Source organism: Sinocyclocheilus anshuiensis, unplaced genomic scaffold (assembly GCF_001515605.1).
Source record: "Sinocyclocheilus anshuiensis isolate Anshui unplaced genomic scaffold, SAMN03320099.WGS_v1.1 scaffold718, whole genome shotgun sequence".
Classification (NCBI taxonomy): domain Eukaryota; kingdom Metazoa; phylum Chordata; class Actinopteri; order Cypriniformes; family Cyprinidae; genus Sinocyclocheilus; species Sinocyclocheilus anshuiensis.
The window spans coordinates 369,290-383,975 of NW_015546102.1; the positions used below are offsets into that span (position 1 = coordinate 369,290).

Sequence of the window (14,686 nt, forward strand, 5' to 3'; positions counted from 1 at the left end):
CTTCGGAAGTGGCCATGACGTATGAATTCTGCAGGGAAATATCATGGTTACCAGGAGTTCATTAATACAAAACTGAAAAATGTTTATTTTTATATTAAACCTAATCCGATTTAGGCCTACTTAAAAACGAGGGTACTTATCTTAAAATCCCAGACACTTTCTTTACGGCCTTTTTGTGTGTGTTACTAAGTTAACATCATGGTTGAAACAGAAAATATAATAACATTAAATGGTTAAAAATAGAACGAGGACCATTGGGAAAAAGACTTGACTTTAAATTATTTTCAAAATAGCAATGTAACATTGGCAGAATCAATGTAACCCAAATCTAATACTTTTGACTGTGTCACTGTCGTAATGTAAAGAGACAATAATCATCACAACGACAAATTCCTGACAGTACTAAAATAACATGGTCGATAAACCAACATTCCTTGCTATTTTGTCAAGGCGAGGGATTGATTGTTCCCAGGATCACAGAAAGAGGGCGCGCGAATTGAGGAGAATTCGGGAGGAGAACAATCAGCGGCGTCTCTCTCCGCAGTTTTTTTTTTTATTTATTATTATTAATTAAACATTCGTTCAGAAATACAAGTGTGACAGAACATATGCAAAGGAAAAGAGCCGTCTCTCTCTGCAGTTCGAAGGCTTCGAAAGGTCGACGGTGACGTCATGTCGGTCACCGACCGTGATTGGTCAGCGTAGGTGGAAGTGTTACAAACGGTGTCATTCACAAAGTAACAAGAATACATTACAATAGTGATAAAGAATGCAATTAACTTTAAAATAGTATTTAGATCATTTTCCAGGCAATTTTACACGCGGACCTTTTGAAGTTCACGTAAACCCAGTTTTGGGGCGTATTTTCCGTTTCTTCACTGATTTATCAGCAGATCACACTTGAGAGATTGATTTAAAGGTAAGACTATTCTGTTTTACGGTTTTAATTTGTATTTAACAAATAACACAAGATGTAGAAACTCTACTGCTTCTTTTTGTGGCCTAGGTACATTTGTATGCCGAAAAGAGAAAGTTGTCGCCTTGTAATCCTTTAAGTTTATAGGCTATCAAGTTGTGAAGCGGATAACAAACTTTCACGATTCAACAGGTCAGTCAGTGTGAAATATTAAACTGTACATCAGTAGGTGGCTATAAATCTAACTCATACCTTTTGAAGTTCACGTAAAACCAGTTTTGGGGCGTATTTTCCGTTTCTTCACTGATTTATCAGCAGATCACACTTGAGAGATTGATTTAAAGGTAAGACTATTCTGTCGACGGCGAATGAGTTTTACGGTTTTAATTTGTATTTAACAAATAACACAAGATGTAGAAACTCTACTGCTTCTTTTTGTGGCCTAGGTACATTTGTATGCCGAAAAGAGAAAGTTGTCGCCTTGTAATCCTTTAAGTTTATAGGCTATCAAGTTGTGAAGCGGATAACAAACTTTCACGATTCAACAGGTCAGTCAGTGTGAAATATTAAACTGTACATCAGTAGGTGGCTATAAATCTAACTCATGAACTACAAAATGAAAGTTAAAATGACTGCCTATTATTCACCCTTTGGATTGCGAGGGAAATTCCTGTATTTAAATCATTGTTATTAGTAAGCCAAAATGACTCTGGTTGGGTTGTTTAAGATCAAAATACACTAACATATACCAGAAATCATTGTAAGTCTTTCTCAGTTTTTGTGAGACTGCCTCAGATCAAACTACAAGTAGAGACAAGACGACTGAATTTCCTTCTGTTGTCAGTGATACTATAGGGGATGTACTGCACATTAAATACTGGCTGTGAAACGTAGAGTCCAGACTTGTACATAAAGTTTTAACCCGCTAGTTTTGCCCCTCTGAAGGGGTTTGCATGCATGACTACACTGTTAATGATCCACACTCATTAGTTTGCATGTGAGCCCATTGAGGAGCCCTTAATTTCTCTTTCATCAAACTCTGTTCAAGGACCATCCTCCCAAGTATTTTATGGGCAACAAAACAATCTGATGTTACCGGCTTGGTAGCCACATCCATGTTGTCTTCATGGGTAGGAGAGTGTCTTGAATGTAGTCTGATTTCCTTGGAAAGCTGACACATGGCCTTGAGAATGTCCCTGAACTCCCATACATACAAATAACAAAGTTTAAATCATATTCAATCATCTGTTTAAATGAATATTTTACCAAAAGCAGATACATTTTTTACTTCCTGCCATGTTGTCTGTGTCTATCAAGCTTCAAAATGGACAAAAGAGGGAAAACACCATAAATACAGACCACACGACTCAAGTGCTATATTCCAATTCTTTTGGAGCTATAGAATGGGTTTGTGTTGAACAGACCAAAGTTTAATACATTTTTCACTAGTTTTCCAGTCAAAAATAGCTCCTTCTGATGCAATGTGCCATTGACATCCAACTTGAAAGTAGCACGTCTTTGGTTCTTATGTTTCTGGTGACCAAACATTATTGATGTCAAATCTTATGTACGTAAAAATATCCTAGATCATAAATAGCATTCTCGTCATGGATTCTCTCAGGATTTCTCTTTCGTAATTGCACAGACCTGAAAGCAAAAACCACTATTGTTCAAATCTATTGGAAATTCCTAAAAGAATCTGTGGGGAATCAGCCTTCTGAATTGGTCAGCAAATTCACATCATGATTAGATTAAACATTTCTATTTGATTTAAACTTGATAGACATGGTCGCCATGAATGATTATTGTATAGAAAAGAGTGAAGTCGTCATTTCAAGTCAACTTTAATAATAGAGCAACATGAGTAAATAATGAAAGAATTTTAATTTTTGGGTGAATTCTTAAGAAAAATAATAATAAAAAAATACAGACATATAAATCCGCTGCTCTCTTTTGAGATAGTGGTGGCTTGTAGTGTTGCAGTGATTAACCACAGAACTGTTCAAACCTCTACTCGCCATAGTGCTGCTTCAACTTAAGAAATATCTAATATTTGAATAATGCCAGCTGTTTGTGCGACATGTTATACAGTAGACCTTTTGTATCATTGCACATGAATCATCAGCATTGGGTCGGATTCCAGCAATACAATTGCATTACACCATATACATGATCCAACTAATGAAAGTTATTTTTTTCTTTTAGACATCCAAAATGACAAAAACAAAAGTTTACTGCTCCCCTTAAACCCACCAGCTCTCAAACGTTTGACTGCAATATAACTTTGTAGAATTTAAAACCTGCAAACACCTGTGTTTTCCTGTTACTCAAGGAAATGTAAATGTACTGCTTACTCTGAAAACTAACTACAGCTTAGTTTATTTTTATCCTTCTGTTTATTTTTGGTTATGATGCACAGTGTACTCTTACTACTGTATTAGACTATAAGACTTTAATAAAATAAGATGGCTGTCCTCACAAGGGATTGCAACATCTTGTCAATGTTCGTAATTGATGCAATACTTCATACCCTTTCTCGATTTGATTGTGAAACTAAGTGTTGCACCATTTTGGTTTCCTTAGAAGCCACATTACGATTTGTTATATCGTACCAGGCTCCACAATATATGTCATCACCACTCTTACCTTAAAGCTATAAATATATATACATATAATATGTATAAAAATACAATTATTTTATTTCAAAAAGTATATAATAATTTTTTATCAAAAATTATCAATATTTGAAAATATTGATTAATTTTATATAAATAATACTAACACTGGCACTGGTCTCTGGTCTTAATGGTCTCTGCATACTGGCTGTAATGCAATGATCAGACTTTTTTTTTTCATTTGGTGCATTTAAAAAGGTTTGAGCCATGACCTAGTAGTTAGCGCAAACACTCTGGCCCATCCACAGGCAATGTGGGTTTGACTTTACCTTTTGTCCACCATCTCACTCCTGTGATTTCACAGAAAAAATGTATTTGCCAAGATCAGCCTCATGCAGTCACTTTTATCCTCTGAAATATTAGAAACAGTTTTAAAGAGCTGCCGCATGACTTCAGAACTGCACTAAATCAAAAGACTTAAAAAAGTTATGCAATAATAAAATTACAAGATCATGTGTGATTTTAGTCAGTGGTTTCCTAGTTCTCATATCAAATGTGAAAACTGTTATCCAAGCATCTAAAATTATTTCTTCATGTTTCTCTTTGGTTTTTCCCTGACCTGCTCGGTTAAACATTTTGGTAAAGATTTACTGCAGTAAATATGATGGGTGAAATGATGGCCATGAGGTTTTTGAGAATTTGTGGACTCTACCTTATGTCTGCCAGTCATTCATCTCCATCCCAATCTGTTGAATGGATTTATTGTATCACCCTTGTCAAAATCATCATGTGCTTCCACTGTTAGGCATGTTTGTGTCAGCCTCAAATACCTTCCATAACAGTTCAAATCAGTCTGTGAGTAAGGAGCTGATAATTAAATCTGTAGTATGTGCATGAAAGATCTGTTTAGTTTAAAGTTGTAGTAGTTTTTTCAGTTGTACGTTTGTCACAAATGTTGAGCAAGGCTTATTCCATGCCTCATTAATGACAACTGTGACCTGTAGCGTGACTTGCTGTACTTCATCTAAAACTATTTTATTTATTGTTATTTTGTAAGTTGTTTTATTAGTATTATGGTATTGTTATATTATTATTATTAAGTAGTAGTAGTAGTAATAATTTATTCTCTATTAGTATAATTTTGTATAATTGTTTTTATATATTTTATGTAATGGTATATAATTTTAAGTAACAATAATAATAGGTTACACTTTATTTTAAGGTGTCATTGTTACATTGTAATTATACATTTGAGTACTGAGTAATATTAATTAACTACATGTACTTACTATATGGTTAGGGTTAGGATGAGGGTTTGGTTTAGAGTTCGTTGCATGTAATTATGCATAATTTATTGTTATTACAATAGTAAGTACATGTAACATGTGCAACAAGGTCACCGTAAAATAAAGTGTTACCTAATAATAATAATAAGAATTATTATTATTGATTAAGTACTTATTTTTAACAGTAATTATTAGTAATTACTAACAGTGTTTTTTCTATGTAGAATATTGGAATATGTGTACTGTTAACACTGAAAGCTTCAGATTATGTGTCAGTTATAGCTAGGCTCAAACTCAACATGCTAGGATGCCATCTATTGGTAATATGTATCTGGTAGTGATTTGTAATGCTGGCCTAAGTGTTACCTAATAATAATAATAAGAATTATTATTATTATTATTGATTAAGTACTTATTTTTAACAGTAATTATTAGTAATTACTAACAGTGTTTTTTCTATGTAGAATATTGGAATATGTGTACTGTTAACACTGAAAGCTTCAGATTATGTGTCAGTTATAGCTAGGCTCAAACTCAACATGCTAGGATGCCATCTATTGGTAATATGTATCTGGTAGTGATTTGTAATGCTGGCCTGCTGTGGCCACAAAGATGTTGTTTTGGCTGCTAAATCCCTGCACTACCATTTATCTCCAAAAGATGGTGTACGTGACTCACACTTGATTCAGCACTTATAATTTTGTGGATGAAATCCAATGAGGCCATAGTTGAAAAAAAAAATGCTGCCTTTTGTGTCAATTTTCCATTGTAAAGTTTGGTAGGGGTCAGACCCATGGCGAGACACATCATAAACATCCATTAACACTGACAGATGGTCAGAATGATACGTCCCCTTTTTAGCTTGACCAAGACCAGTTGGACAAAGTTTACATTTCGTTGCTGTCTGACACCAACATTAAGAGTGATTAATGCTGAGCAACTCTGAGGTATCCTATCTGTTCATTAACTACAGCTGTTAGAATCTTGTCCAAATTCACCTTAGAAGACTTTTTTTCACGAATCAATAGGGCATGACATTACCATACATGGAGACCTTGAAACAGATGTGTCAGAGATATCAACACAGAATTATGGTTTTGTTACTTTATAACCTGGTCGTATCCTTTTTGCTTTATTTGGTAGTAACATCATTTATCTTTATATAATAGCATAAAAATGCTGTCACTGCATTTATTACATTTAAAGAATTTAACAGCAGATTACAACAGTTGTATATTTCCCAATTGTTTGTGGGAGTTCTACGAAGGTGCTGACATTGAGTCGTGTCTTTCCTTTCTAGGGATAAAGAACATAATGATTCTGGTTCCGATTCTTCTTTATTATTCTGGTTCCATAATGGCTCCATTAATTAGTACTTTTTGCAAGAAATGCAATTCCAATTTAAAACAATGTGAAAGGGCATTTTTAAAATAACTTTTCTTATAAATGTATATGCATACACACACACACACACCTATAAAGCATATATCAATGCTCATTCTGCAAATTAGGAGTTTTTTTGAAGCAAAAGTTAATAGTTGGTTTATAGTGAGAATTGGACCTTAAAATAAAGTGTGACCAAATTGTCCATAATTCAACATTGAACAACTATATTCATGGAAAATAAAACTATTTAGATTTACATTTATATTTATACCATCTTTCTTACAAGTGTAACCTGTATCTTACAAATATTAACTATATTATATGAACAACCAGTTAGGTACAATGACCAACTCATAACAGTCATTTGTTTGCTAATCAGGCAATGTTGAACCCAATGCATGGTATGTTTTGATTCACCAAAGGGATTGGAAATCAAACTGCACAGGCTGTGCTGTAGGTTTTTGATTCACTGAAAACAAGGGGCTCATAAGAGTCAAGAGAGATAAGATAACTGTTTAAAAAAATGTTTTTAGGTCATCAACGCAGTTTTTGCCATGACCTTTCAGTATTTAAATGTATGCATTTGCCAGATGCTTTTTATTTCTAAAACAACATACAATGTTAACATGCAAAGTTAATATTTTGCCAGTATGTGTTTCCTCGGGGAATCAAACACACAGCTAACTAATTTGGACATAACTTCCGCTTCAGCATAGGAGTATGCCAAAATTACCTTCCTGTTGGGAAGGCAGCGAGAGCATAGGTTCTCCCTGAGAGTAAAGATGGGCAAGATTCAAGGAAATGGCTCCCATAAGGCAACTGAATGAATGGAAGTCATTGATCCAGCAAGGTGTCTCATGCTGTAAACTGAGACAGTGTTCATTGCAGTGAGCAGCCTCAGGTGGTTGAGACACTGTGTGATGAGGAAACAAAGCTCTGTGAGAGTCCAAGGGGAAGTTCACTGTCAGGGGAACAGAGCAGGGATTATGAGAAGTTTGGGAAGCTTCCTCAAAGACCTGAGGTTGGCTTTTGGGGGACTTGTGAAGGGAGTTTTGTGAGAGAGGTTCTGTGTGGGAGAAGCTCATTCTCAGGGTGGCCGTAGGGCCCCAAAGTGTTTTGTCCGCTGTTCTTGTTTAAGGAGAATGAAGTGTGCAGGTGGCATGAGGCTATACAAGTGCTCTCTATATTCAGACAACCAACTCACTTTCTCTTCTAGCTTTTTGAGCCCAATAGCCCCAACTGGACTTAATGTTAGAAATGATCAACCAGGAACAAGGATGAAAAGATAGCCTGTTATTCACAAGAATAGCATTTTTTCCCTGGGAGTGCCTTTTTTTTTTTAAATGTTGGACAGACACTACGTCTGAAGAAGATTATCGCTTCTAAAGGTCTCAAAATGTTTTCCCCCCCATATTTGGTAGCCCTGTCCTCTCTGATGATCTCATTAGTGCACAATACTCCTCCACAGAGCTGCATATTAAACATCAAATATGACCCGTTTCACCAAGTGTGTCATGTTTTGTACAATGGCAAGAAAAATCTTTAATTTGAATTGTACTCACAGGCTGTATGCAAAAACAAACATACAATGTGAACAAGTTTCCAATTCATGAATGTGTGACTCTCATGATTTGGTGCTTTTTAGTGAATTGGACACAAACAGTGTAGTCTGATTCCTGAACAAATGACTCTTCTGAGTCAGTCTGAATCCTTCTGGACTGATTCCAGAAAAGAGCAGTTACTGAATCTGACTTGCACACAATCTGAAAGACTTTTATTTTGATGAAGACATTGACAATAAAAACATATAGTTTTGTAAGTGTTTAGGGGAACTCCTTTAATTCAGTAGTTAAAAGACGGTGTGGGGCTTTTTTGCCCTTTATCCCTCTAGCAAAATTGCAAGAGAGCTTTTTAGGTAATTGAACATAACAAATATAAACAAATTTTCTCTATGGGCTTTCCCAAGTAAAGCCCATTATGTGCCATTGGTTGTTTTCTTGTCATGGTTGTTATTCTTGTCAGTGTTTTCTTTTTCCCTTCACTAGGTGCTTTCTATGAAGTCTCTTTCTTTGTGTTTTTCTCCTCCCCCAGTCACATGCTATATGTGCATTTGTCCTTGACTTACTCTACTCACCTGTAACCAAAGTGTGTTTTGGGTCACTTACTTTCTCCCTCTATCGGGCACAAAATTGTAGTAACCTTGTGATGCAACAGTAGCATATCTGACATCAGATCAGAATGTTTCACGTTCAAATCACGTCATGGTCAAATGCATGTATGTATGTATGTATTTATTTATTTATTCACAGCAAATTTTTATTTTAATTTTTTTTATTTACAACAATTTATTCACAGCCATTTATTTATTTACAGCAATTTATTATTATTATTTTTTAATACATTCTTAAGAAACAAAGCACAGATACCTGACATTACCTTTTCCAAGTACTCTGTTTTGCCGGTCAGGTCAAGTTCATTGTGGACTAAACAGTGTGCATCTGGAACAGTTCTGGTTCAAAATACCTTCCAGGAAATGCTTATGATTTTGTGACTATGAGCCACTGTCTTAAGGTGTTATGTGCCTGCTGTGTCTCCTCTTCAGCCAGTCAGTGCACAAATATCATACACAGATCTTGGTTATGTGTTATGTGGTTATATATGTTTAGAAATAATGAAAAATGTGCAGTTTTGAAAATGTATTTGCATTAGCCAGTGTATTCTTTCTGCAAGATCACTGCTTTACTAGTGCTAAGCTTGTGGTTAATGAGGCAAGCATCACTATTAGTATTACTTATGCTTTTTATTTTCACAGGCAAATGTCATTTACAATTCCATCAAATCTGGAATTTTGCATGAGGGCAAAATATGTCCCCCCGTAGATTTCACATCAGGTTTAGTGGGTCCTGTAAATTTTTGCCCACAAAGTTTCACAGTAATTTCACTGATGTGGTGGCACACTTAGTGGTAATGTATTAAACAAACTCTGAAAGTGTTTTTCCACCTCCCTGTAAAAAAACCCCAAAAAAACTTTGTTTTGCAATTGCAGCTTTATTTCAAGTAATTGCAAATTTATATCTCCAAATTGCAACTTAATATCTCGCTGGGGTCCCTGAACAACCACTCAGAACACCCTTTAAACCACATAGCACCTAGAACGCCTTAGAAACTGCATAGCAACACTTTAGTTTTGCAAGTTTTGCATATACAACCACCACTCAAATTTCCATAAAATGTAAACATCTAGTTTTAGTCTATAGTATTTCTGGGGGTGGAGTTTGTAATATGTGTACTTTGCGATGAATGTGTGTGTGTTTTTTTTTTTTTAACAATAGTGTTTATGAGATCCTGTCACACAGTGGGTTTTCCCCATATTATGAGTGGCTGTATGCCCAAACCTGACACAATCTCCTGTAGGCTTTATTCCGTTATGAAAACCCTTGATGCTGTGGAGCCGGTTGACCAATATATCATATGGGTGTTATCATGTGCTGATGAGTTCATGGAAAGGATCTTTGATCCCATGATGACACATCAGTTCATGTGACATGCAGAAACTCTGGAGGCGTTCATGTGTGGAATTCTTTCCAGTTTGTGAAGGGAGGCTGGATTGACAGGGTTTCTTTTAAACCAAAGCATGCATTGTTTGTTGTATAAGAGGCATTTGAGACATACAGATTTTTTTATTTCTAATAAATTATCATCAGATTGCTGTACAAAGTTGAATGTTAGTGTACTCATTGCTATAGGTTCATGTATACTTTAGTGAATATGAATGGTGTATGCAAATACTTGCAAATCATATCTTGCACATCAGAATCTTTTGGTCTCAGTTTGTTTCTCGTTTCAAGTCTTAGCTTGTTTCGTTTGTTCCTAAGCTGCTTTATCTTGCATAGTACATTGATGTTCCTCTTCATTCCCATGTGTTCTCTTTTTCTCGTTCTTCATGAAAATATGTGACATTTCATACACAACCCTGTCCTGTAAACTACACCACTCAGCCATCTGCAGAGTAACGAGAACACTGTTGTGACTGGAGCGTTACTCATTAATGTGCTTGATGGGATTGGAATATACCACAACCCAAAATATTAAACTTTGGTTTGTAACTCATCCAGCACAATAATGCTTCAGATGATAATAATGCTTCAAATGCGCAGAAAATCCCATATGCATACACTGAAGGAGAGATCAGAGAAGGACTCCAGACTGAAATTAAAATGATCTCCAATGCAACAGAAATTTAAACCAATCCTGTTTAAATTCTCAAAAAGAAAAATGTGTGTGCATTCACATGTAGTTTAGTCAGATATCATCTTGTGAGGTAGCGTTAATTATGTCTTTAGAGTGTGCTCTATTTTTTCTGCATGCTTCATTGAAAACTGCTCAAGCCAGAATGTCCAATTAATTTGTGAATTTATTACACTTATGAACCAGTTCATTTTAATAAGTCTGTCAAAATGATTCACAAGCCAGTTTGAATCATAATCACTGTCAACAAATTGTTCAAAGCTGTTACTGAGTTCACAGCGAATTCTTAACTGAACCATTTATTTTTTTCCAGTTATTTCTGAATTTTAAATGAACTGGGAACTCTTGTTTGTAATTAAAGATGCACATTCATATCAGAGATTTGTTGTAATAAATGTTTCCATTCAAATGTAGTCATTTGGCTACCTAAATGTTAAATTGTAGGAGCCATTGACTGTCTAGTAATTTTTGTTAGAATGGGATCCTGGAATAGAGTAATACAGTTGGGCTCATAAGATTACATACCCCTTGCAGAATATGCAAATATGTTAATAATCTTAACTAAATGAGAGGGATCATGAAAATTGCATGTTATTTTTATTAGTACTCTCCCGAATAAGCTATTTCACATAACATATGCTTATATACTCCACAAGACAAAATAACTGAATTCATAAAAAATGACCCCATTCAAAAGTTTACGTACCCTTGAATCTTAATAATCTGTGTTGTTTCCTGGATGATCCACGACTGTATTTCTGTTTTGTGATAGTTGCTCATGAGTCCTCCCTTGGTCCTGAGCAGTTCAACTGCCTGCTGTTCTTCAGAAAAATCCTCCAGCTCCTGCATATTCTTTGGTTTTCCAGCATCTTCTGCATATTTGAGCCCTTTCCAGTTACTGTATGATTTTGAGATCCATCTTTTCACATTGAGGGCAATTGAGGGACTCATACACAGCTATTACAAAAGGTGGAAACATTTACTGATGCTCAAGAAGGCAACACAATTCATTAAGAGCCAGAGGGTGGCAACAGGATGATGTGTACATTTTTCTTATTTTGTTTAAAGATCGTCATACTTTTTTCATTTGGTACTGCACTTAAGAAGCTACATAAATACTTAAATGTTTCCCAGAAGACAATTTACAAGTACAATTTATCCTGATCATCTAATTCAAAAAGTTTACACCCCCCGGCTCTTAATGCATTGTGTTGCCTTCTTGAGCATCAGTAAATGTTTTCACCTTGTATAAAAGTTATGTATGAGTCCCCTAATTGTCCTTCATGTGAAAAGATGGATCTCAAAATCATACAGTCACTGTTGGAAAGGGTTCAAATATGCAGAAAATGTTGAAAACCAAAGAATGTGCAGGAGCTGGAGAATTTTTCTGAAGAACTGCTCAGGACCAACGCAGGACTCATGAACAACTATCACAAAACAAAAAAACAGTTGTGGATCATCCAGGAAATGACAAACAGTATTAAGATTCAAGGGTATGTAAACTTTTGAACGGGGTCACTTTTATAAATTCAGTTATTATTTTGTCTTGTGGAGAATATATAAACATCTGTTATGTGAAATAACTTATTCAGGACAGTATTAAATAAACAATAACATGCAATTTTCATGATCCTTATTTTGTTAAAATTATTTACATTTTGCATTTTCTGCAAGGGGCATGTAAATTTATGCGCACAACTGTATATAATGACCAGAATATCATAACTTGGGAGGGGCAAACAACTACTTTGCTACCACCCACAATTCTCTGGCAACCACCCAGAAAACCCTTGCAACTGCATACAGTAGCAACTCGCTACAAAATAACTTAGTAACTGCAAAGCAACACCCTGGCAACTAACTACAAGGGCCTGCCCAACATGGTGGTCCAAAAATGTAAGCATCTATTTGCACATTGTATCAATGAATGAATTTATGCCATCTCTTTATTTTAACCATCTCTTAAACTGTCATTGTTATTTTCATTATAGGGATAGTTCATCCAAAAATGACAATTTCTTGCATTATTTACTCACCTTCATGTTGTTCCAAATCGGTATGACTTTATTTCTCCTGTGAAACCCAACAAAACTGAAAAGAAAACCTCACACATCATTCAAAATATCTTCTTTTGTGTTCAACAGAAAACAGAAAGTCATGCAGGTTTGGAAAGACACGAAGGTGTGTACGTGAACTGTTTTTGGGGCGATCTTTTTAAGGATAATCTGTTTTCCATAAACTCACAGCAAGTTATCTTTCTCTCATTCTACATTTGCTTGTTTTCTTGTCTCGCTTTTCCCATAGTCGAGCCCCTCGACACAAAGACCCTCCCTGTAAAAGCCCAAACCCAGTCACTGCTGTGTGACATTACTGTGTTTTCACTGTTATTGAGCCATCCAGCATATTAACTAGGAGGAGCCAAGTGCAGACCTTTGGCCTGGGATAGCGATATATACTCTGATGTACTCATACACAGTGGAGCTGCTAGTGACTGGGGCTTCATAAAGACTGCTTTGTTTTAGAGTTGTAGCCTAAACGCAGAGCTCTGCTGGGGTGAGTTTGTTGTTCGAAGTTGAATAGTTGTGCATTTCTCAGCTGCTGAGATGAATGGGGGCATTAAGAGGAGGGTGGCAGGCAGAGAACACAATAGATGGGAGTTTTATTGCACCTCTGTTGCACCAGCATATCTGGCATCTTGCCCATAGATATACGCACAACCTCCCGTTCACAGCTGCATCCTCTCTCTCACTCTCTTTTTTTCTCTGTAATTCCATTTTAAACTACAACAAAGAACAAAAATACAATTCTTTCGCTTTAGACTGTTCCCAGCCCTAGAATTTTTCCAGGGTTGCCTGACTTTAAGAACTAACTTTGCGCTGGTTCATCCCCTCACGACAAAGTTATTTATTTTCCAGGGGGTGAAACCTCGACACACAGCTCTTGGTTATCAGGCCGCACGCATGCTGACGTACATGAGACATTATCTCTGAGAACTGGTGTTTGTTTAGGCCCCAGGCGTTGACTGATAATGGCCCATTATTGTAGTCCCGGCCCTGTGTTGTTCAGTGTGGATTGGCTCGTTTTTGTGGACTTGTTCACATATTCCCATCTGCTGGGAGTCACTGGACAGTGGCTATTTTTGACTTGGCCATTAATACTGCATGATGCTTGGCCAAGTGCATGATATCACCTTTATACTTCACACTGTTGGTTGCAAATCAGATTACAGTTGTTAAATACTAAAGCAAACTGGCCACATTGTGCTACAGTTCTTTTAATGGTTTAAGAGTTTCACAAAACTCCCAGTAAGAAGAGATACTTTATTTAATATGATGGCTTTTTTTTTGTTTTTTAACTAGGAAAGCACAATCCATTGGTATCATATCAACAATATTAATTTATTCATTTAATGGTTTCTGTCAATATGGGATATTTAATTGCTAATTTAAAAATATAATATAATATTTAAATATAATACTTAGCCTTAGCCAGTCTTATAATAAATATCCATTTTACAGACTGTACATTATGATGTTTTGATGTCGAAATTCACTTGCAGCATTTAAAATGACAGACTCAATTCAAATGTCCTTGTTTTAAAGAAATGAATACTTTTTATCAGAAAGGGCTCATTAAATTGAGCAAAACTGAGAGTAAAATCATATAAAGTTACAAAACATTTTTATTTCAAAGAAATGCTTTTCTTTTGAACGTTCTATTCATCAAAGAATTCTGAAAAATGTATTTTGTGGTTTTCTCTAAAATATTGAAATATCAAATAAATGCAGCTTTGCTGAGTGTGCGACTTCTTTACTGACCCAAACTTGGTAATGTATTTAGACAAAATAGTACAGATTCTTAATAAGTCATTTATTCATTATTGGCCATAACATAAAAACAATTCAGCTTATTATTGGCCAAAATTTTACTCCATGTATCCATATCTTAAATGAAGGGACGATTGTGTACACTGTAAAAAAAAAAACGCCGCTTAAAAAATGGTCAAATGACTGGCAGCTACGGCTGCCAAACAAAAACAGTCAAATTAAAGTAAAATATCATAATTGAAACAAAGAAAAAGCTGTAAAATAATATTTTTTTTCTGTAAAACCTTTAATGAAAATTTCTGTAAAATTATTGTTTTTGCACTTTATTTCAATTAAGATATTTTACTGTAATTTTACGGTTTTTGTTTGGCAGCCGTAGCTGCCAGTCATTTGACCATTGTTTTTACT

General features: G+C 35.4%; 1 protein-coding gene across 3 annotated transcripts in view; it reads left to right on the plus strand.

Moving 5' to 3' along the window:
* The first annotated feature begins 902 nt into the window (after positions 1–902).
* The window catches only part of LOC107700509 (guanine nucleotide-binding protein G(I)/G(S)/G(O) subunit gamma-12-like), an 18,784-nt gene continuing 5,000 nt past the window's right edge, over positions 903–14,686 (plus strand). The window contains exons 1-2 of one of the 3 annotated variants that reach the window (XM_016502185.1): positions 1,188–1,260; positions 1,363–1,464. The gene's annotated coding sequence lies outside the window, so the exon portion shown is untranslated. Of the gene's footprint in view, positions 920–1,178; positions 1,261–1,362; positions 1,465–14,686 lie in introns of those variants that run through there. The other 2 variants (XM_016502184.1, XM_016502183.1) reach the window with 2 other exon arrangements.